Genomic DNA, 24,858 nt, shown 5'->3' on the forward strand with positions numbered 1-24,858 from the left:
ATGGTTTCGGGCCGTTCCTCGGCGTCAGCATCATTGTAACGGAGAAAACGAAGAGGGCACCGAAGGTAAAGCGAGCAGGAGAGCTATGGCGAAAGTGCGAGGGGCGCGCGATACGCCGAGGCCGCGCGAGACATGCTCCCCGGCGGTTACGCGCTTCGAGATAACGCCTGCAGAGTATGGCACGCGCCGTCACACGTTCGCTGATGGCGCGATCCCTTCTTCATTGATTGTAGGGTTTAACGCGCCGACGCAACGCAGGCGATGAGGTGCACCGTAGTGGAGGGCTCCGGATTAATTTTGACCGCCTGGGGATCTTTAACATGCGCCGAAATCTCGGTTGATTGATTTTAGGGTTTATCGCGCCGACGCAACGCAGGCGATGGGCGCGCCGTAGTGGAGGGCTCCGGATTAATTTTGACCACCTGGGGATCTTTAACGCGCGCCGAAATCTCGTACACACGGGCGTTTTTGCCTTTCGCCTCCATCAAAAAAGCGGCCGCCGCGGCCGGGAATCGAACCCGCGACTTCGTGCTCAGCATCGCAACGCCTTAGCCACCGCGGCGGGCCGCGATTCCTTCTTGAGACGCAAAGCTATGCGCCGTCACCGAGATGGCTGCAGTTCGCTCTTTGCTCACATTTCGCATTAGGGAGTATCGTAATCGCCAGTCGTTTCTTTCTTAATTAAAAATTGCTTTCTTGACTTTTTTAACTTTACCCTTCTAATGATATTACCCCTCTTATTTCTTCAAATTTCCTTCTTCTTTAACGGTACACGGGCCTGCTGCTCGCTCTCAGTCGCACAAAACCTGAATTATCCTCGATGACGCTTTCATGTCAGGACACGCCCGTGCGCACGGCTGGCTAATTGTTTTCGCTCCAATGGCCCCTCTGGTGTCACAGCCCGCTAATAATGGGCACGACGAAACGCACTCTTCTCGTGCCTCCACGTCGGGTTACGCCAGCGCAACTATTTCGCTCCCACAGTGCGCTGTTAATAACAAGGAACGATGAGACGCATATGCGCGCACACTGCAGGACAGGGACCGTCTGCGTTGCCAAACCCCAGCCTCAAGTTGCGACAGTGCGTTACCGCTACGCTTTTTTTTCTTCTTCGCACGGTACAAAACCGTTAACGATCAGCCCTAAGCGAGCACCAGTGCGCATGGAATAGGGTACGGTGCTGTACGGACGTTACGTAAAGCGAGCAGTATCCCCTGTGCGCAAGCGACAGCGAATCTCGCGCGGCAACGTTATTCAACAACCTGCCCAACGGGAAACGACGCGAACGTACGTGACACGGCTGCTTACGCCATCACGCCGCACATACGCTTTCGCGAGAAAAGCGGGGGCTTAGCCGTAAACGTCCAATAAACATATGTGCGGGCGAAAAGCCGTCACTCTGTGCCGACATTGCGCAGGGCTGGATATTTACCGCACGACATTTTGCCAAAGAAAGCGAGCCCGCCGCTGCTGCCATCAGTCTAGGGGGGTAGTGCTATAAGTGTCGGGCAACACCACCTCGTCGAGAAGGCCGCAGTGTTTCCGGCGCCCATCGGCTCAACCCGGAGAGCTAGATGGCACGCCCTATACTGCAGTCCCCCCGTACCGATGTTTCCCTGCGTTTGGTCGCTTCAGAACAAACCTAGCGTATACCGTAAGGCAACGCATACAGTATCAAGCAGGGTATGCGTCCTGTCTTGCTGCTGTTGCTCAGGGTCGACGTCATCGTACGAGAATCGGTACGACACGTGGCCCGCGTTTGCGTCGCTGTAAGCTGACCGACGCGCGGTGAACAGCGATCCGTATAGCTGCGGGTCCCTGTAAGCGGAGCCACGCAGGCATCTAGCCGTCCGCTAATTACCCCGGGGCTCTGTACGTCCCCGTATGCTCTCGCATCGGTCGTCATTCGCCGCCAATCGCGCCTAATTCCGCCGAGGGCTTATACGCTCGTTGCCCGCGCTCCAATTCGACCCTCGCTAAGCGGAGGCGGCGATTTGGTTGTGTGGCACCTGGAGCGACGGTATTTTGTTTGTGTTTATACTGTTCTCCGCTTAATCGCTAAGCGCATTAACCTGCTCAGGGGAAAATCGAATAAAACGCCTTGCCAGGAGCGGAAACGTATTCGTTCAGTCTTGAAAGAAAATGGGGCGAAAAGAGAAGGCGGGAAGATTAGCCAGATTCGAATCTTACTACCTGCACTTCTTTGAACAAATAAATAAAATCCTTGAAGTGCAAAAGACAGTGAAATTGGGACAAGTGAAAAAGTTACGACAGACGGACGATCCAAGAGACACAGCCGCATCGCGGTAGTTGTTAGTAAATCTGGCACGAGCATCGCAATAAAACTTGTTCAACGGAAATTCACTATGAGTGGGTTCAATACGCCCCAGTTGAAAATCGCAAATATTTCATCGAATCGAATTATTCGTTTGATTGACGTTCTGTTTCGTGAGGCACTCTCGTAAAGAGAGAGCTAATCGAAACTCCCTAGTTGCTTTTCCCATCTTTCAAGAAACAAAAAAAAAGTCAGAAAGCAAGAACTCACAAGAGGTGTAAGGGCACTAAAAAGTTTATTGTACATGTTCGCACAGTTCGTTTCGTTGCCCATGTTGCCTGGAGTGACTAAATTAGAGTGATGATCCAAGAAACCGTAAACAAAAACGAGACATTCCCGGACGTATCATCTTTGCTTTCAGTAGCGGCGGCTACAGCAAGACTTGCGCGCACGCCATCATTGTTGGGATGGTTACCGAGACCCGTGGTGGGAGATGAAAAATTGCGACACTTTTGAAATTGCTGTTGAGCAAACTTCGTTATCTTCTTGTAACCCATAGCGAGCAAAGATGGTATGAAACTGTTTCGAAACATCGGCAATATACAACTCGTTTTAGAATCGTTTTTAGAAACCCCGTGCGGTCTGGGAAGAGACGGCGTTGCTTATTACCCACGACAACAAATTAAACAAAACTCGGCTGTTTCCCGAATAAATTCGTTTGGTTTTTGCCATTATTAACGGATAGGATGCGGGTTTGTATGAGCCGGTTTACGCGTTTTAGGTAACCCCACTACGCCATGGAAAGTGCGAAACGCATTAAACTTCGTAGCCGTTCTCGCAACTTTTCTGTGAACAAACTACAGATCAGAAATACATGAAACTCGGAATGGTTAACGGAATACCTTGGTATCCAATGCGGTATAATTTGGAGCGAATAACGCGAGTTGCGGGAGCTGTCCAGAAGAATGCGCCTCTGCTCAGAAACCCGCCTATTTGAAAGACAAGCGCAGGATGACTTTTACAACTTTACAACGAATTGCCTGAAAGACTTAAAATCTGGTACAGGTTATAAAATCGTGTAAGCGATAAAATGCAGTAAAAACTTCATTGAAGATACGTACACTATGCTAAGCGCGAGCTAACAACGGCCTCACAGAACCACCTTCACTAAAATGAGGACAAAAAAAAAAATCCCGGGCTAATCTCCACAAACGTGAAACCTGGGAAGAGGCGAAGCATGCAGTGTATAAGTGTATTCCTGGCGCCTGGACATTTTTGTCGACGGAGATGAAACCGTTGGGGGGGGGGGGTACAGGTATACAGCTTTGTTATAAAGTCTCGTGTCTCTGAAGTACGAAGCGTTCTAGCGCGAGGCGTAAACGAGTGTAACGGTGTATTTTTTTAGTACGCGTTACGAGCGTTCTATCGCGAGGCTTAATTGAGGGCCCCGGTGTTTTTTTTTAGTACGCACGTTCTAGCGCTAGGCGTAAGCGAGTGTCCCGGTTTAGTGACTATGCGAGACGGCGATTACGGCGACGACATGAGACGCCGACAGCCCGAGCCTCTAAGGGACTTCGCCCCTAATAGGCCTCACGAACACCTTTGGGCGAGGGTGGGTTCCCTGAAATCTGCTCTACGTGTTAAAAATAAGGAGGAAGAGGCACGCAACAGCTTATAAGTTTTTTTTTTTTTTTGGAACACGCGTCTTTGGAGCACTTTTGGAACTGCAGCTGTTTACAGCGTCAGGCCAAGAGGAGAGGGCACGGAATCCCCGACCGTATAAATGCATCAACAACGCTTCGTTCCCTCGCGATTACGCCACCTTTCGAAGTAATGAACTAATACGGTGACGGGGTCATCGATATCTGCCACGCAGCCGAAAAAAAAAAAGAGGGGGGAGGAGGGGTCAGACCAAAACTCTTGATTTCATTTCGGCCCTGAGATAATACTGGGCCAGCACACCAACACTCGTATACACAAAAACTGACTGAGTGAGCGACGCGACGGTCGAGCAACACACGCCCTCACCTAGCCGAAGCATGCAGCGCGAAGTATTTGACAGGATGCGCAGCGCGCAGCATGGGTCGACCAGCCCGTTCGCCGAACATCGTTTCTAATATTTCGCCTTCGCGAAGTCTCGCGTCGACTGCGCCCGAAATTAATTAATCATTTCGCCGAGCTCTCGCCACTGGGATGGATACTGCAACGTTTATCATCGCGACGCAGGGAAGGGAAGAGTTGGCTCGACAACGCCTCAAAGGTATCAGCACTGCCACAGTCCTAGTGGCGGGAAGGCTCACTGCCCGTGGAAACAAGCCCGTTTCCAGAACAAAACAAAAGGAATAGGTTACAAGTAGAAAACCGACACACTGGCAGGGGCGTACCGAAAATAAACCTGGAGAGGAGGAGCTAGAATGCTCTCTAATCTAGGTGTCGTTGTTTCACTTCCCGACAGAGTTTGAAACGACCGTTACCCAACGCCTATCGTCTCGCCGTGCGGTGCGTCATTATACTTTTTTTTAAAGCAGAAGTGAAAGCCTGTACAAATAGATTGATAACAATGAGGCTGGGAAAATTATATGACGTATATTTATAATCACCGGGAAAACAAAACGTGCTTAAAAATATCTCGCTATATGTGAAAGCTTATAAGCCCCTGCAGAACTGATACGACGGCAAGGAACAAGATAAAAAATCGATATATATATATATATACGAAAGCGTGAGAGACAAAGAAGATAAATTATGTGGAGCACAGACTTTATCAAATCAGCTGCCGCTCCCACTGTCCCAGTGATTGAAGGTGTGAAAGCCGAGGAGATCGTTAAGGAAGAGTCGTTGACTCCTCGTTCGATTCAATGCCTCTCCCCTCATCGTCTTCGCTAACCAGGCTGCAGTCGCTTCGCGCTAACATTAAGATATAGGATGACGTAAAAATAGTAACGGGGAAAGCACCAGCAAACGAGCTCGGTGCCGTAATAAAAGATAAAAACGGTCAACGAGGAGGTACATATTTGGCGATTGGAAAGCGAACTGTACAGCACAATGTTACTGAATAAAACATAATTCCACTGCCGAGAAGCTTTCTTGGGACACCGCATGGGTATGTCAGCCGACAGGGATCGAATAACAAAAGAGCCAGCGAAAGAAACCTTCGGATGCGTTACCCGAAGTTCGGTTCCACCCGGATCATAATTTTTTCTCCATATTCTCTCCTATTATTTCGAAATTCGTACTTCCACGCACAATAAGCGAGCCAACGTAAACGAGTCCTAATGCCTTCCTCTTGGCAGTTGACTTTGCTCTCTCTCTCTCTCTCTCTCTCTCTCTCTCTCTCTACACACACACAAATATGCAACAGTGAAGCATAGAAGGTGGTGATCAAACAGGAGACAAAACTGGCTAAGGGTGCAGCCTCAGCCCCCTGCGGATTTTCCACAAGGGACTTGCCAGCGGACGAAGCCAAGAAATCATTTCCATACCTCGGCAAAGTTGGCCCGGCTCGCTCAAACTCACTCACAAATTTATTTTCGAATCATCACTCACTCAAACTCAAATTCATTGCTGAGCAGCACATCCGCGCTCACTGAAACTCAAACTCACAGTGAGCGCAAAACTCAGAACTCACTCGGACTCAAAACTCAAAATGTACTCAAACTCAAAATGGACTCAGAACTCACTCGGTTTCAGGCGTACTCAAACTCAGTCGGGCTCAAACTCACTCAAGCTCAAACTCAAACTGACGCGTGAGTTTGAGTCCAAATAAGTCGAGTGAGTGGACTCACAAGTGTGTCCGCCGACCTCTGATCAGTTCTAGTGTGCCATGTTCCTGTACCTCAGGTTTGAACTACGCGATTTAGCCAGCTAGCGCTATCTAGTGAATCGCCCGCGAGGCACCGCCCAATTAACGGAGCCGCATGCCTGCCACACGTTTGCGATAACGACGGGGGTTTTCGCGCAATGAACCAAGTAATTATTGCTCCGCATTAAATACCAGCGGATCGAGGGAGTAACTTTGCACCTAAAGGGCGAAACTCCCCTCCCGCACCTACGAAAAGTTGAAACGCTAAACCATGACCAAGACCCATGTGCAGCGGGTGTGGAGAGGGCCTTGACACAACACGACGCAAAAACTTCCCACAACTATACACACGACATATTCCACAACACCCGTCATACTTCTTAGGAGACAAGCCCATGTTTTCAATCAAACGCGTTTTTGAGTTTATTACCGACGCAAAATTTTTACATCTCATTTCTTATCATGCATTTTGACAACCTGGCCCTTTACACCAGCCATCTTCATTACGTTGTGTTTTACACTGTTTATTTTTACTAAAATGCTTTAATCTTACTTTATGTCACTCATGAAATGACGTTTGTTTGGCGCTCTTTGGCCTTAGTTGGCTTTGCGCCATTAAAATCCAAGCATCATCAAACTATGGCTATCTAGATACTCGACTATCGCGTTGCACTTACATACACAATAGCAGCCCGTGAAAGAAAACCCAAAATGTCCGCCGAAGAAGCCTTACTAACACGAAATTGACACGGTGGCGAAATTGGGCACGTGAAGGAAAAGAAATGGCGGCATGGAGAACAAGAGCTCTCCATCCCAGTCCCTCCCGGCGAAGGAAGGAGTACAATAACAGCAGAGTCTCGAAGGAAGTGGAAAATGGGCTCGCGCTCTCTTCGGCGTAACAGGGCGCCTATGTAGGCCGCCGACATTGCTTTTGTAACAGAGATGGCAATCGATTGGCCGCGCACGCGTCCGGCGTTACGTAACGGGGTAATTGGTTCCATGCTGCCCGCCATTTTGCGATGCCCTCCCTCGACTTTCCTCGATATACGGGCGCCTCAAGGGCACGGACGAAAGCATGGTAACGGAAACATGCATGCCCTGCAGGCTGCAGCGACAGAGAAGCCTCACAGAGGAACTACGAGCGACACATTCTACATGCACGATGCTTCGCGCTTTGCCCCCTTCAACGCATAATGAATGTAGACGTTGAAAATCAGTAAATGCAACTCTGCAGACTGCAGTGCCGCTGTAGCATCTTGGTTGGTTAGCAGCAGCGAGATAGATCGTTGGCTTAACGCGAGCGTACAGCCTAAAAGTGACAATAATGCTTTTTTCTGTCGACAGATAGCAGGGAAGTAGACATTTCCCCCAAACTAGGGACAAATCAGGTCATTTGTATAAATAGGACCTATGGGGAATTTCTCAACTCCCACAATGTGGCCCCTTGAAGGAATGCGCCACAGCACGAGCAAAGCATAAAAAATGAAGAAAACACGATAACAAGAACCAAGCTGCACTATGTTCCCAACGTCCCAAACTGTCAGTATTCCAGCGACTCAATAAGTACACGAAGTTCCCCGCTTTGTGCATAGCAACATGAAACTGGTATTTGTAAAGTATTCATGCCACATCTCTTGGACTGCGCGCATGCGTGCAACAACGAAATCAACCGCTTCGCAATCGTGCGGACGAACATTCCCCTGGCTGCTGCCGGTATTCAGAGCATGGGTAACAGGAGGGCTAAAAGTATCAATTTTGACCACCTGAAGAGCTCCTTAGCGTGCGCCGATGCCTCGACACACGGGCGTTTGCGCTTTTCGTCTCCATCAGGAAAGCAGCCACCGCGGCCTGAATCGAACCCACGTCTTTGGACTCAGTAGCGCAACGCCTAAGCCACTGAACCACAGCGGCGGTTGCTTATGGTAACGCCGGTTTATTTTGAAATGGTGTACGAGGAAAGTTAGATATCAGTGTATGACCGCGCGAGTACAAGAACCTAATTTACCTGTGTTATCGCACTGAGGTAACCAAGTTCAAGGAATTGTGGTTAACTCTGGTGAACGTTCATTCAAGGCGCCTTTCGTAAAAGAAATTACGGTTAAATCTGATTTTAAGACGCCGCGTCTCTACAGGCAAAAAAAAAAAGAGAATAATACTCTAAACGCGGGAAAAGTACGAAAGAGCACCCATTGCCACTGGCAACTGCCTCGTCTCCCCGATCCGCGCGTGTCTGGGCGTTTTCAAAACAGCTTCCCTTTCACAGTGACGTGTTCATGACGTGCGCCGCTGAGCTGCGAGTGAGTGTGTGGTCGTAAACAGCGGCGCCGATTGCCGCAATGGCGCCTGACGTGGTCTGTATACACTTGCACCAACAATTGGCCTTTCGATCATCGTTTTTGGCGACGCGAGGCGGAGGGAGGCCAGCCTAAAACGGGCTCGGTTTTCTCCGGCACGCCGTCACTCGGATTCGTGAAATGTTATTCGGTGTACAGCGCTGACGTTTCCTTTTTTCGGCTGCAAACATATACACCGACGTTATAAGCACGAGCGACAGTAAAAATTGCACTGAAGCCTGCCTACGGGGTTTGAAAGCGAAAGCCCAGCGATTATCAGACTTCTACTGGCGTCGCTTTCTTCGCTTCCGTTTCTCCGTCTTTAACGCGAATTACTTTGACGGGCAGACCGGCAGCACTTCACGCGCCAGCTTCTCCGGAATCAGAGCCCTCCGCAGCTCGGGTGCACATATTCTGCTTACGTGCCGTCACGATCACTTGTCCCACGCGACAGGCATCAGGCTGACCAGTGTTCCCCTCCGGCAGGATGCCGAGTTAGAACAGGGACAATGCACCAGGCTCATGCTCTTGAAAACCGCGCTCAAATTCCACGAGAACCCTAATGTGCTTTCAATCATTTGTTTTCTATCTACAGCGGCGGTCAGTTTGGCAACATTGGTAGTGACACTCGCATAAAACGTGGCGTATCGTCTCCGGCGTGCCGCACGTTTCGCACTCTTCACGTGCTGCCATTTGAGTAAGCATTTGTGAATGCCACCCCCAGCCAGAGACGGCAAAGAAGAGTTGCGTCAGACCGTCGGAAGCTTAGTGGAAGGGGACGTTGCAGGTGCGGGTCAAGGGCACCAATACGTGCACATGTGAACTCTTCTGTTGACCACGCTACTCGCCTGAAAGAAAGAAGCTGTCGTCAGCACTGAGGAACCTGGACTCTCAGCGGCCATTTCCGGAGGAGAAGATTCTGTGTCACTGGCCTTCTCTGCCATCTGCTCAGAAGGCGATTAAGGAACTCTTACGCTTTCTAAGGGCGACTATAGACTGAAAGCCTCCAGTGGCAATCACTGAACTTGAACGTTTAGTGCTTCAGCGCTGGGCATACCTGCCTGCTCCAACTTTTCTTCATTCTCTCCTTTCTGTTTTTTGATTGTAGGGTTTAACGTGCCGACGCAACGCAGGCGATGAGGCGCGCCGTAGTGGAGGGCTCCGGATTAATTTTGACCACCTGGGTATCTTTAACGTGCGCCGAAATCTCGTACACACGGGCGTTTCTGCTTTTCGCCTCCATCGAAAAGCGGCCGCCGCGGCCGGGAATCGAATCCGCGTCCTCGTGCTCAGCAGCACAACGCCTTAGCCACTGAGCCACCACGGCGGGTGCTTTCTCTTTTTTGCCTATGTACCCTTTCTCACAGGCGGGATGGCAAACTGGGCCTCTAGCCAGGCTAACTTTTCTGCCTTCCTTCTACATCCTTCCTTCCTTTCTTGGTGTTGACTCTGACGACGGTCACTTTTCGCGTTTGATGAGAGATGTAAGGCTTTCTTCGCCTTAGTAATAAAACACCAATGTACTGAAAGGGCAAGTCACTATACCTGCTCTGGAATACATGGTGGCGCAGGTGTGCAGCGCTGTACGCGTTCGTGTACGCAGGAATGCCCCCAGTGTCACTTTGCTGCGCCCCAGACTCGAGTGCGCCGAGCGGGAGTGCACGACCAGCCTCGTCTCTCTCGTCGCCTCGTTGCTCGTGACTGGAGTCACTATATGCGCATGTATAAGTAACCCTGACGAGCGGGAAATAATGAGCCAGCAGTGCGGATGCGTGGGTCGTGTCGTTCGAGTTGCAACGATGGTCATGACGGCTTCCTGTGCCTCGCGCATGTGCGAGAGAGAATAACTTTATTGGAAAGAAAAGAGCAGCCTGGGCCAGCCGTGGTGTCTTTTCGAGAGCCAGCTTTTGCCCAGTGCCCTCTTGAAGCGAGCTGCCAGGATTTCGTGGGCCACCAGATAGCGACTCAGCACCCGTTGCGCGCATCATCTGACTGCAGAGTTACTGGATATATACCAGTTGCGAAACTCCCCATAGGCCCCATGTATCAAAAGCCGGTCTTCGGTTGCCCCCACTGCGCCGGAGCAAGCACGGGGCAAGTTGACTAGCCTGTCGTCTGTCGGCAGAACGTTGAAGTAGTACTCAAGTGCTTGCGGCTGCTGCCGTAAGTCATAAAAAGAAAAGCTGCAAAAACACAAGCAAATTTTACCTAATTAATGTATTTTAATTTGAAAAGCAAGCTTTCTTTCACAAAAAAAATGAGTAATAATAGTTTAGTGACGTTCAGTTTTTGTCTCCTAGGTGCCGTGCGCGTCGACTTGCTTCTCAGCGTCCCCGAAGCAGGGGGGCTAGCGCCGCCCGGATTAAGAAGCGGAGTTTCGCAACTGTATATATCGAGTAACTCTGATCTGACTGTCCACGTCCAGGACCAAGGGACAGCCGGAACAAAGACATGAGACCCGAAGGAAGTTTCAGCTGCTTTTCCGTCAAGGATTAGTCTCGCCTGCTGAGATAGCTTGTCTAGTGACCTCTTCCGGCTTCCACGTTCACCACCACCATCACCACCATTTTCTTCGTCGTCATCTTTATGTCTACAGCAGAACAAGCGCCTCTGCCGTATACTCTTCCTGCTCATATCTAATCAGGATCTATTGTTCTCAAATTTCCCCATCCCATTTCTTCCCCCGAGTTTTCTGACGCAGCTCAGTTGAATGCGTCGTCTGGCATCGTATAGCGTAACGCCGCACAGCAACACTTTCGTTGTGAACCTACACTCTTCCGCTGTTTCCTGTCCTTGTTGCGGCCCATGGATAGAACCCATCTGTACGCGCATTTTTGTTGTTTTAAGTGCCATCGCTACCGACGTGAGAGTCCTCGTATTTTTGTGACGCCGTGCTGCAAAGCACAGGTCTATACAAACCACCTAAAGGAATGCAGCACGGATTTTTCCTCTTCGGGTAGTCTGACCCCCCCCCGCCCCCGTCCCCTTCTGTATCTAGACCTTCTCGTGCCGTTTGTTCTTCTTGCACCCACTTGCATTCCATTCCTTACCTAAACACTACGAGGAAGAAGAACACTCACTCGGCCAAGCCGGCGGAGCTGACTCACTCGACCGCACACACGCGAGATACCGTCGCTCTCCCCGTGTACACAAGGGGCAGAGCGGTCAACGAGCAGAGCCTCTTGCGCCCTCCCATACCGCTCTTCATATTCATCCTCCTTTCTGTCCAAACAGTGCCCGCCAGTTGCGCGGGTCCAAACAATACAAACAACCCATTACTTCCACCCATACTTTCGCTGTGGGAAGCGGTCGGGCTGGGATGAGACGCAGGCCAGACGGGCTGGTGCAACGGCTCGGGCCACGGATATGAGTTGCGAACAGCGGACAGACTATGAGAGATATCTGTACATACTATATGCGCCCGCTGTTGCGAGAGCCGCGGCCGGTCAGCGCACTCTGCCGGACGGCTCTCGCAAGAGAACGCACGGGTTCAGCACGTCCCGAAGCTGCCGTTTGTTTGCGTATACTTGTTTACACGCTTCGGATGCCTCGACACTGTAGCATCCCAACAGCTGTCCACCCTAACTATCCCGTACCACTTAGGACTAACTTATGACCGCAGTTTCGTCGGAAGTGTCGCAGCTATATTGGGCAACCAGTTTCCTCGATATTTCTGGCATACTCGTTGGAATACTGCCTGCTCATTCGAAACCAGAGACAGATCCAAAAGTGATCTCCTGGGGCAGTGGCGTAGCGAGAAATTTTGTTCGGGGGCTTTATACCCTACCTGTAAAAATAATTTAAAAAGACAATTTACGCCCAAACAATGTCTTGTTTTCGTTTCTTTTAAATCTCATTATTGATTTTTACCTTTAAATTTATATATGAAATGCGTAAAAAGCATGGACAAGCAAACAGCCAAAACGACGGGGGGATGCGCCACGTATAAAATTTCGGGGGTCACCGATACACCACCCCTGGGTATACGCCCATGTTCTGAGGAGACAGAATGGGGGAGGCGAAGGGTTTATCACTCCTAAAGCGCCCCCCCCCCCCCCCCCCCGCCCCACTCCTGGAATCTTTCGATCCGCCATTCAGTTCACATTCAGCTTAAATCTGTAGGCATAATTAACAGTTCAGCACAAGAGACGCACGTACAGTCCGCGTGCTCGTTCTCATTGAGCGCTCTTTCTCATTCTCATACAGTCCGCGTTGAGAACCAGGTTAAAAGAAACATTTATCTTCGCTTAAAAAACTTCCTATACACAAACAAAGGCGACGAAACATTGAAAGTAAGATCCACCGATGAATGAGCGTGCCTAAAAGATAACGTATCTTTTAATGGTTACCAGCAGAACAATCGAACCAGGGGGAGATCGGCATTCAGAAGAATATTGTTGACTTGTCGTTCCCGTAGCCTCTGGTGCGATATTTTTTATTCGTGCTTTACACGGCGATGCAACGACTGGGCTATGCGCGCGCAGTAGTGGAGGGATACGGATTAATTTAAACCAGCCATGAACCTTTATGTTCGCCGAAATCTGGACACAACAGGGGAACGTCCGCAGAGGCCAGGAACTGAAGCCTCCACACCTAATGCGCAGCAGCACAACGCCTTGGCCACTCAACCATGCGGGTTCCGGGGGAAAACGCTAGCTGCGGCAAAAAAAATAAAAAATAAGCTTCCCTGAGGCCGGAAGCTGTGAAGCTGTCTGCAGACCCACGAGTGGCGATGCAACAACAAACACGGGCGGGGTTACCGCGGCTGAGTGCGCGAAAAGGGAAAGTGCGCATGCAAAAGCAAGAAGGTGTAAACACCCCGCAAGTCAGCTAGAAGCCGCCCAGAAGACAAACCCATCGGCGTGAACGAGCCCCGTTTCCCCGAATCAACAACCCCTCCTTTTTTTTCTCTCTCTCTTCTTGAGGAAACGTTGGAGCGAGCAGAAAAAGCAGAGAGGGCATTAACGCAACCTCCGAGGGCGGCCACTAACACCAGATGTAGTAAATTTAAAATTAGCGCCGTCCCTGCGCCTCGGAGCAACGAGAGAGTGTGTGCGAGAGTGCCCAGGCGAGCGTGGTTCTTGGAGTTTACAACGCGTTGCGCAAGCAGAAGCATCTCAGCAACCAGAGAACCCAAAAAAAGACAACAAATAAAAACTCCCCATCCTAAATTGGTGGTCACAGGTCGCGGTAAGGAAGCTCACACATCACCGCAGACGAAATCACTCGGGGCAGAATATTTGTGCATAACGCAGTTCGGCGAAGATATGTTATTTGCGGATATACATTGCATCGACCATTTTATCGAAGAGAAAAGAAAACAACGCATTTGAAGTAATAATATGTGAAACAGGCATAGTTTCAGGCAGCCGCTTCACTGGGATGGCAGTGAAACCGTTGGTTGTATTGAATATGAAGTAACTGCAGTGTTCGAACGCATATGATTTAAAATAAAATGCCTTCAGCCGCAGTTCGAAACGACGCACAAGACGCATGCATCGTACTATCGTGCCCCATTTGGAGCTGTAGACAAAGTGACGATCTTTCACGGTGACTGCTCTTTCTCCGATGACGCCGATACATGCTCCCCATGCTATGTAACACACTAAACTTTTTTACACCGTTATAGCCAAAAAGGGTGTAGCATAAGTGGAAAAAGGGTGTTGGGAGGCCTTTACACCCCTTTTTTTAATCTCAACACCCTTATCCTAGCTCTACACACTTTTTGTGCGAAAAAAAGGGTGTTGATCAACTTCAACACCCTTGGTTTTTCTTAGGGTGTTGAAAGGGTGTGGAAAAGGTGTTCAGTTGTTCATTTAATAAGGCCATGCTTGGATGCATAATAGCACTGTAAAGAACAAGACATCCCCTCATATACTCCTCTACTCGCAAGAAATTTTCAAACGCAAAAAAAGTAATTGCTCGTATGCAATTATCGCTCGTTTCCATATGCAGTGCACCTCATGCCCCAAGTTTATCTTTGGCACGTGAAACACCAATTTGAACCTTGAAAATTAAAAAGACTATAGTCGTGTGGCGAAAAGGGTGTTTACCGACTGCAACACGCTTGGCTTAATGTAGGTTGTTGAAACGGTGTGAAATAGGTGTTCAGTTGCAAAAAAAGAACAGCGAAGCTGGGGGTCGACCTAGTTTCTTCCGGTGTTGCTAAGCTTTGTTATGTTTGCTTTTGCTAAGCTTTGCAATGTTCTTGCTAAGCTAGGATGGCCGCTGAGGGGTGAGGCCAAGTTTAACCGGATTTTACAAGGCTGTTCCAGTGTGTGCGTGTGTGTGTGTGTGTGTTTCCCCTCGAATAAATGCGCCACCCAGCTGACCACTGTGCTCAGTGGTTAAGGTTGATCAGCACGCTCTGGGCTCCTCGGCCCTTGTCGGAAGAATGATCAAGTTTACCTTATTTTTATGCGAAAAATTGTTTGGCTACTACTTCCGGCTGTAAAGGCCTGCCTGTCTGGCTGTCCGGCCATCTATCACAAGGGCGCTCGAATACGCCATAGAAGCTCCCGTTGGCATAAACAAAGCGAAACACGCACGCACGCGCGCACGCACACGCGCACGCACAGAGACAGACAAACAGACAGACAGACAGACAGACAGACAGACAGACAGACAGACAGACAGACAGACAGACCTCGAGAACTAATATTTCCCGTTATTTTGTGTGTTCGCATATTGAAGGCGGGAACTTATTTGCCTTTTCATTCATTCGTTCACTTATATTTTTAGCAGCCCCACAGCTTGCAGAGCACCATCCACTTATTTCCATTGCAGTTATTTTTTACTTAGGTATAGAGGCGACTAACTCCAAGCGCTGGCGCAGATTTCCTAGGGGAGGTTTCTTTAAAAAAAAAAAAAAAAGACCGCAGAAGCGAAGCAAAAATAATAATAATAGCAATACCGGCTTCCTCAGCGCACGAGGCAACACTATTGCTGCTCTCTGCGTTAAGAGTACACAAATCTAAGCGATCGACCGTGACGAGGTTTCCCGTCTTCACTTGCGTGCGCGAGCCCTTGTGTGTGCAAGCCGGGATCAAAAGGAGCGGGGCGAGGGAAAGCGAGAGAGCGAACCATGTATAATTTACTCCCTATCCCTGATTATTTTTCTTCGCTTCGCAGTTTCCATTTTAATCCCTTAATATCCTCCGTTCAATACCACGCAAGTGGAGGACGCATTTTAGGCTGCCAGCAATCTCCGGGTCATTTCTAACTTTGCTTTTTTTTTTTTTTTTGCTAGACGTGCCTTTCACTGCTGCGTGTATTACTTGTACTGTTATTACTGCTTCTGTTCGCGGAAAGTTTCTAAGCTGTCGTATAAAGTCGCCAAATAACCATACGAGCACACGCTCGCACAGGATATAGCAAAATGAAATAACGAATGAATAAGTAAAGGAGGGATAACAAGGTATTCAGTGTTCGCTGAGCGCGTCGTGCCGAAATCAGTGAGTCGTTCACACGCGCAAGATGCCTTCAACAAAACCATTGAGACTACTATATCCTTGGCTTTGTCCCGGCGACTTCTCCATTTACAGTGCCGACATTTCTTGTTTATCGAGGCGGAAACAACGTTCGGGTCAAGCTGTGACCTTTCATTTGAAACGTCATTGACGTACATTACAACTCCGTCAATCTCAACAGGGGCCATCCGCGGTAATAAGTGGTACATGACTTCGTCACTATTGAGTTCATACAGCTGCCTCTTCGACATTTCGTTTAGTTCATCTTCACAGCGCAAAAATAACGGGACAAAGGCGGGAGAAAAACAGAGGAAAAGCGTCAGCACTTGTTCTGATTTCCTCCAGTCTTCGTCCCGTTATTTTTGCTCTGTAAAGATGAACTTGTACCAACTGGCCCTGTTTTGTACGTTACTTCAGTTTCTTTGGTTCAGTGGCTCACGTGGCGTGACCATACGGTCGCAGTGATCGGCATCGCAACTGTAGGCAATCCGACCGACTTTCGCCCGATGAAGCACACACAAACAGAAGCGGGAGATGTTGGCTCCGTGTGAACTTTTAACTGCTACGCCTTTGTGAATCGACTTCCTCAAGATTCCAGCATTGCGTACTCATATTGCTTAGAACAACGCAAACCAGTCCACGTTGACTAATACGGACATGCAATAATGGGGGACCATTGCACAAAGTTTTGGTATAGAGAAGGGATGACGCTTTTTTTTTTTTTTGGAGCAAGAGGCGTTAACGTTGTATCTAGCAATTCACGCATGCGCAGTCGGGCCGGTACCAGCCCCCGCTAGCGCAGCGTGCGCTACCCACATGCTAAAACTACCTAATGTCAGCGCAATGAGATTGCAAATGCGGTGATATCTCGCTTTAAACATTGATGAGGAATGGCGTTGTGAGATTACGATCTCGTTTCGACTCGCACGCATGCGCAGTCGACAAATCTTTGATACGTAGCGCCTGCATCTAGCATTTTACGTTTGAGGACGTCTGGGGCTTGTTGAAACTGGGAACCCCAAGTGTGAGGGCCCTAAGCGATATACTTGGACCAGTTCGGGTCGTAGAAATGGTAACTCACCCGTCCCGCCGATGGAGGAGGATTTGGAACCAGAGAAGTCCCGCTCTGCGTTCGCCTTGAGAATCGTCGATGTCTTTTGGACTGTCGGACAATCAGGTGACCTGCATGGAAAGGAGCAAGTCTGCTCTCACTTCTGGCCGTTTTATTTGCTTGTTTGCTTATGTGAGGCGACAACATTCGGCAGTATGCAATGTTCACGTATCACCATGGTGTTATTACGATAACCTTGTCACACAGCTATGGTACTCGTGCAAATTAACAACGTTTTCTAGGTATGTATTTTAAAAAATCAGAAAATTAGTTGAGAGCATCCAAAGCATGCTCTCAAGCGCCTCTTAATGATTCACGACAGAAGAACAAAATGAGGCGAGCGTTGGCATAACGACTCCAAAAACTCATTAGCTATTATAGTTGCACTTGATATTTATAGATGAAATTAGAATAGAAAAAATTTACGCATCTCCACTAAGTGAATCATGACGAGTGGGCGAAGCACTGGGGATCGTTCTTACCGTAAATCACCCGTGAGAGTGCTTACTGCTGCTAAAACGATTTCCAATCCAATCCAATCCAACACAATTCAATTTAATCCAATCCAATCCATTTCAATTCAATCCGATCCAATGCTCCTCGCGCATGCGCAGCACGCACGCGCACGCCGGGGAACGCACGGATTACGGACACTGCGAGGTCCTAAGGTGCTTCGAACCTGAAAGCCTTGTTTAGCTTACGAAGCATGTCGTTATCCTTTCCACAGTACACAATGCGGTGACAGTACTCAGATCTTCTTCCGCAAGGGGAAAGAATAGAAACACGCGCTCCACGCCGGGCCTTTCCGCCGGTTTCGCGTTTGACGTCATAATCGGCAGGCGTATAACAACCATTCCCCCGCAACAGTAGCATCGCGTGCGCTTTCATCGCGCGGGCCATTCGTGCCACCAGCGCTGATGTGACCCGCACCCACGCACAAACGATCCGTGGGCCGTTTTCGCCGCCGCCGGTGGACGGGCCGCAGGGCAGATTTATATTGGTCGATATATACCGACCAGCGTGCGAACGTATCCCCCGAGAGCAAACGGAAGCCGCGAGGGAGCCCCGCTTCGGAGGAAGCCAATGGCCCGACGTCGCGTGACAAATTGGGCCCCGGCTCGACGAGCTCCTCGGCCCTCCCAGATCACGGGCTGCGTACCACGAGGGGGCCGATCAATTTCCTAAAGGCTCCCCGCTACCTGCTTCGGGGAGCAGGTTGTATCACGCAATCTCGCATTAAGCACCGGGTGTGTGTTGTATACACGCACAGAGAGGCTGCGCCTAGCACGCGACGGTGGTTTCGTTCCCGGGTAGTTGATGCCTCACGTGTTTAGGAAGGGGGCTCCGCTTTTAGACCCCGACAATCATGGACGGGATTCGTCAATGAGAGAATGAAGCTCCCTTTGAATGACCCTAGCGCGCATCTGTATGCACGCAGCGCGATGGTCTTTCAGCGCGTTCTCGATCGGGGGGCGTGGCGCGGCTGCGCGTTTGTGGAGTGAAAGCGTTGAATGAAGAGGCCGGGCCGCCGCCGGACGGGTTCGGCGTGGGAAACCCCTCGGGGAAGAGGATCTCTGCGGTGGCCCCACAGGCCGCGCTTTGAGTCGGAGGTAACGTGCGTTTCTAGCATCTGTGGTTGCGCTGCTTGTGGGGGATACTTTCTTTCAAGTGGCCATGAAGATACAACACAACTTGGTTGAATTTGAAAGATCTGTCCTTTGGTAACTCACCCAGCTCTACGTCTGCCTCGAAAGAGGTTTTTTAACCACCAAAACGCAAGAAACACTGAAACACCTTCAAACTTCCCGCTACAGTGTTGTAATACGGGCAGGAGTGAGGTAATATGGGTCAGCATTAAAAACATAGTTATAAGGGCGTCAGCTGCACGTGAGCACTCAAGTGGTACGACCAAACGGAATTGGAGGCCCAACTACCATCTACCAGCACGCATGTTTTTCGGCGGCGTCTTACGCCAGCAGCCGCCAGTCGCACAGACAAGACTCTGTGGCGTCGTAGAGACGCCGCCGAAAAGTGGTTGGGGAGTCGCCACTGTTCTCAGTGTTTTATTTAATATCTCCCCTATTTGCAAAGGAAAGTTTGACATCCACCTGAATGCAGCCTTACGGCTACAAAGGAAAGCTATACAGCTTCCTCAGAAACTTCGCAGTTGAAGAAAAATTCGTCCTGGTCCAGGATTCGAACCCGGGACCACCGCTTAACCGGTGCAGTCGCTCTACCAACTCAACTAACCAGGAGGCTAGTCGTTTGTAGCGCGAGAGCGAATTGATCAACAACTCGAAGTGAAGGACAGGTGTTAATCGACCAGATTTAGGAAAAATCCCCAAGGTGGAGTAAGTTTCTGCAAAGGAAAGTTTGACATCCACCTGAATGCAGCCGTAGGGCCACAAAGGAAAGCTTAGAAACTTCGCAGACACTTACTCCACCTTGGGTATTTTCCCTAAATCTGGTCGATTAAAATCTCCCTTATTTGCTTGAAGTCTGCGATAAAACCGGTGCCATCGTCATCGGGCCAAAGCAGTCTCCTTAAACGGACCCTGCAACGCTTTTTTCAACTTTTTTTTTATATCTGAAGTGCTTGCAGAACGTAGCAAAGTACCTCAGCCAACAATTACTGCTCTATGCCCATCAGATAACTTGGAAACTGGCTGAAAAGATTTTTCCTTCTTTCCCTGTATGACGTTCTCCGACGGCTCGAATTATGTCACTAAGGCCATGTAGCGGCTGTTGGCCGGTTTTCCTTCAGTTGCAGCAATGAACGCTTTTCGATAGCTACTTAAAAAAAAAAGCCATAAAAACAAAGCAGAAATGGAAGGCGTGCCTGGTGCGACGAGCAAATCACGCAGTGCCACTTTCGCTGTAATTGCAGACGCGAAGGAAAGAGTGAAAGCGGTTATCGAAAGTGTTGCAGGGTTCCTTTAATGCACCCAACTTGTATTTTGCTTCCATGGCACCTTTAACTGATTTAATAATAACAGTTACGTTGATTAGGCTTTGGTTACCTCGGACAATAAGAACTGCAAGCTGTGGCCTTAATTCTCACCTTAATTCAACAGTTCTCAGCGCTTTATCTCTTTGCTTCCTTTCTGGGCTTCACTCTAGGCTTCCCCTGTTTGTTCCCTTAAAATGAGACCCCATTTTATAGTATCATGAGAAAGGCAATACCAAAGCTTCGTCACGCCTCACACTGTTAGAATGTCAAATTCAGAGCAACCGGGATCCCGTTTTACTCAGGCCACTGAAACAGACCCCAGGCGTTTAAAATGGCGGTGATCTTCTTTTTCAGGCGTTTATTTGCGGCACACGGGACTCAACGCCAGTGCGCTACATATTCCCCTACTTGCTCATCGTTGTTTTCCTTTTATCTTTAGAAATAGTTTACAAATACAGCTGGTAACGAGAACCACTGGCTAAAATCTATAAATAAAAGCGGTAGGAGCAAGCCCAAGCAAGAAAAAGCCGCACGGTTAGGATCTCCCGAGGACCTAATCCTTCCGTACCCCTCCCATACAGTGAACCTCAGAAGCAAGGTGTACAGCCTCCTTGCATGGACCCTTAATTCGAAGAAACAAACCAAAGTCCCCAAAAGAAAGAAAAAAGGCACACGAGAAAACCCGAAGAAACGACTTGAGCAGGAAGGACACTGAGCCAGTGCAGCGGTGACGGCAAGTTGATCAAAAGTAATGAGAAAAAAAAAGATGGAGTGCGTGTACGGGGCAAATATCTGGAGGGCTGCTGAAACGAAGGCCAACGCGGCGGGCGACGCACAGGCGGCGGCGGTGGTAATGAGAAACACGGCGAATGTAACGGTCGGAGCGCGAAGAGCGGTCGGCGCTCATTTTCTCCTAATGTTTACACAACGGCCGCTTTAGTCCTGCGCCCGGTTGATATACAGCTCGCGTCTTCGATTCCTCTCGTCTGTGCGCTGCACTCCATTTTCCCATATCCCTCTAAGGTCAAACAAGAAGAGTGATCGGAAGGGGAAGGCGAGGCGATGAAGAGGCCTGCTGGAGAACCTCAACATCTGGCTCGTGGAATGTGTAAACAGGCGGTTGCTCGCCTGCGGGGGGCGGCGTGGCGCCGTGCGCGACGGATCGACTCGACTGGCTTCGTCTCGAGTTCTTCTCCGGCTAGTCGCGGAAATGAACCCTCGCTGAAAGGGGGCTGCAGCGATCGAGCCTGACGTCTCCTCGCAATTAGGGCTTGTTGAGTCCCCCAGCTTTTCGGCTTAGCGCCGACAGAGATGTGACGGTGTGTTGGCACGGTCATCTCGGGGAAGAGGATGCACTCTAGGCGTAGCTGCTGACTTTAGTAGCAATGCCCAATCAGAGCCATCGATTGGTAGCATTGGTTGAGTTTTGTACACCCTAGGAAACTAGCTCCCCGTATATGCCTTTTAAATCTCGTATACCTTTTGTGCCGTAAAAGAGCGTTTGCGCACAAGATCGTCTTAAAGCCGAGGGGCAGAGACGGAGAGAGAGAGAGATGGAGTAAATGTTGTGATTGCTTGGTGTCTTTCTTCCTCACCGTCTCACAAGCCGCTTGCTCGTTTGATCGCTTGTTCGTTCCTCTGCTTTCTCGCTTGCTCTGTCGAATGGTTCCCTTTTTTTTAACACGAAAGTGCTTTATGCCCAGATGCACAAAGATTTCAATGACGTCATATCCGTCACGGCACGAAGTGACGCCAGTTCAACGAAGCAAGCGGCCTGTAAAGGGTGCACCTCTGCACACACAGTCTTCTTGCGGGGAAGCAACCTTTAGTGCAAAAGACTAAATATTAGGATTGTTTGTTTTCAGGTTTTGTATTTTAACACGAAAGTGTTTTATGCCGAAATACATCAAGATTTTACTGACGCCATATCCGTCCCGGAAACAACGCCAGTACAGCTTTGCCGAAGCGACGCGCCAGCAGGACGTCGCTCGCCAAGCACAAGATAGCCGCCGACCCGCAAATCATGCTCAGCTGCAGATTTCGCTCCACATTTCACTTTCGTGTTTTATCGATTCCTATGACAGAGTAATCAACCACATTTCTTTTTCGTTTTACAGACTCAATGTCCTTACCAGAGGAAGGTATCCACTGCCGGATGTTTCATTCTTTTTTTTTTTTTGCATTTGCTATAGATAAGGCCTACAGCGAGTAAAATACGGACCCCGATTAATTGGCCGACACATTAATGTTTTTGAGGTTTTAGTTTCTTCACCAATACGGTAACGTATTGTAATATCCTACGCTCTAACATTACTCGAGAAAACATTCGCGCCTCCTCGGCAGGGCTGGGAAGAGTTCCTTAATCCTCTTTCTCGAATAGCTCCCGTCTGTGTTCGAGAGGCGTGAAGAGCCCAGCTCTTTGGTCATACACTTCATAACGGGAAAACAACAACAAGCGGTTTATTCAACCCACATAAAAGCAATTGACATGGCCGCGGGTGCTACTTTTAAGGTATGGTGTCTCGACGACAAAGCTAGAGCGTTCGACTGGAGCACGGCCTTCCATGCATGAGCATTCCCTTTTCGGACGCACTCGTAAAGCCGACAATTTCAAGTGAGCTTGGCAGTCGCTGGCGGGTTTCCAGATCATTACGTAGTGCAACATAAAAAGTACCATTGAACTTTTCTCCGTTTCCGTTTTGCCGTTTCATTGCACGGTAATACTCCTGTGTCAGCAATACCGAGCATGATATCAATTAGAGGTTTAATTTATCTGCTCCGATTTTTTTTTTTTTTTGCTATACGGAAAGCCAATTTAGACCTCCCAATTTGTTTAACGCGTCTATTGACAGGTCACGTGGACGCGCTTCCGATTCGACAAAAAATGCATTCCTTCGACGGGGCCTGAAATCAGACTTCGCGTGGCGTCGCTGTGGCTTTTTGGCATGTCATTCTGTAGTATCGGGGGCTTTCCTGTCGTCGCGATGTTGTAGCGACAATGGAAAATGAAAACATTACTGGCCGTTAAGCGTGCACTTTCTAAGGCAATCCCGTGGTTCAGCTTCACCCCAATGCACTCGACTCGAGTGGTGACCGATCAATGCCGCAAACAAAGCGAATTCGGCAAATGACAGCAACCTGCATACCGTTCGACTGCACTGTGTAATCGCGCAATGCAGAATGTTATGGTGGCTTTGCGTAACGCCACAGTGCTGCAGAGCGAACTTGTGAACAAAAAAGAATGCCCGACATCTTCATTCGCCGACATTTCAATGTTGGCTGCGTGGATTGGTCAATCGACTGCATTGTGGTGCAGCTTAATCGCAGGTGTGTCTTAGAGCGCAGTTAACGCCGTTTGTTTTCGGACAGCAACCACGCACGCGCAGCGCACGAAGACGCGCTTAATCGCGTGGGACGTTGGATCAGTTCAATCCGAACTAACGCGATTTCAGACTGCATTCGACGGCTCTCCAGCGAGGATAAAGGATGAACGAGGGGCAGAGAGGAGTCGGCCGGAAACAAATCGCTGCCGTCCGCTCTAACGAAGTCCGGGGCGAATTAGTGCTCGCAACGGTGGCTGCAGCGCGTGGCCGGGACTGCGAGGGAGCAGGGATGGGGATGCGGAAGAGGAGGAGGAGGAGGAGGAGAGAAGCGACGCAACAAGCGGACGGGCAACGCGGGGGCGAAGAAGAACAAGGCCGCGGTTGTGGCGTCTGCATTCCTCGTGCACGCCGCTGTCCTCCGGGACGCGTGCCGCACCGGCGAGCGCAAGGCAAACAAATGGCCGGCTCACGTTTCCGTCCCTAATGAGCCGGCGTCACAGAGTCGCCCCCACGACAACGAGGCTTGCCTCATCCTCAGCCGCGTCCCTGTCCTGTCACGCGTTTAATAAAGTATGTCGTAGACCTCTCACGTGACGCTGTATTCATTCTCACGAATCAGTGCAGATGACCACGTCTCGCATCTGTCCTGTGGGCAACCCTCGAGCCTTGTCAGCTCGGTGGTGATTCCGCCGGGAGCGGAAAGGAGGGAGGCCGAAATTTGTACCCGTTCAGCCTGGCGAAGCTGAAACGGAGGATGTAACAACAAGAGGGGCGATATAGTGACAATGCTGGTACGCGGGGCCTTTTGCAAAGCCGTTCGCAAGCGGTGTCCAACGAGAAATACGTTCACTGGAGATACGAATGCCGGGAATGCCTTTCCGACGGTGTTTTTTAATACCTTGTTTCGCCTATTCGAGAGGCTAATGGCAGTGACACGGTTGACGTCAACGATGTGGCGGCAGTATACGAGCCGCCGCACAAGCCAGCCATAGAAACGAGCGGCAGTAATGTCATGTTTGCCATTGCTAGGCAAGCGAAAGTCCGCTGTTGACTTTATGCTGCGCATCGTGCCGGTTGCAGCACCCCCTCCCCTCGCCTATTCCCGTTCCTCCTAATTATTATTACCGTAGACTATAATCTAATGTCTAATTTACATTGACGGCTTGGCCATAAACCACGGACTGACCTCCACGGTAGAGAAATCCGGCGCAGAATAGGTATGGGCTGGGGCGCACTCGGCAAGCAGTCCCAAATAATTAAGAGTAAGGTGCCTATGCCACTCAAAAGAAAAATGTACAACCAGTGCATACCGCCCGCGATGAGATACGGAGCTGAAACTTGGCGCCTCTTAACAACTAGAACGCAAACTTAGGTCGTCTCAGTGGGTCATGGAACGAATAATGTTCGGAATTGCACTCAGGGACAGAAAACGAGCTACCTGGATAAGAGAACAAACTCGAGTTGACGATCACATAGTTCGAGTAAAGAACAAGAGATGGACTTGGGCTGGCCATGTAGCGAGACGAACCGACAACCGGTGGACGATTAGGGTAACAGAGTGCATACCAAGACATGGGTCTAGAAGAGGGGGAAGG

At 49.7% G+C, this 24,858-nt stretch overlaps 1 protein-coding gene across 2 annotated transcripts in view; it reads right to left on the reverse strand.

Annotated features, from left to right (window-relative positions):
• LOC144144431 (uncharacterized) overlaps positions 1–24,858 on the reverse strand; it is a 319,951-nt gene that overhangs the window by 220,573 nt on the left and 74,520 nt on the right. The window contains exon 2 of one of the 2 annotated variants that reach the window (XM_077675870.1): positions 16,961–17,061. The gene's annotated coding sequence lies outside the window, so the exon portion shown is untranslated. Of the gene's footprint in view, positions 1–16,960; positions 17,062–24,858 lie in introns of those variants that run through there. The other variant, XM_077675871.1, reaches the window with a different exon arrangement.

This window comes from Haemaphysalis longicornis, unplaced genomic scaffold, assembly GCF_048455015.1.
Source record: "Haemaphysalis longicornis isolate Haplotype H1 unplaced genomic scaffold, Haemaphysalis longicornis Haplotype H1 scaffold_7, whole genome shotgun sequence".
NCBI classification, from domain to species: Eukaryota; Metazoa; Arthropoda; class Arachnida; order Ixodida; family Ixodidae; genus Haemaphysalis; species Haemaphysalis longicornis.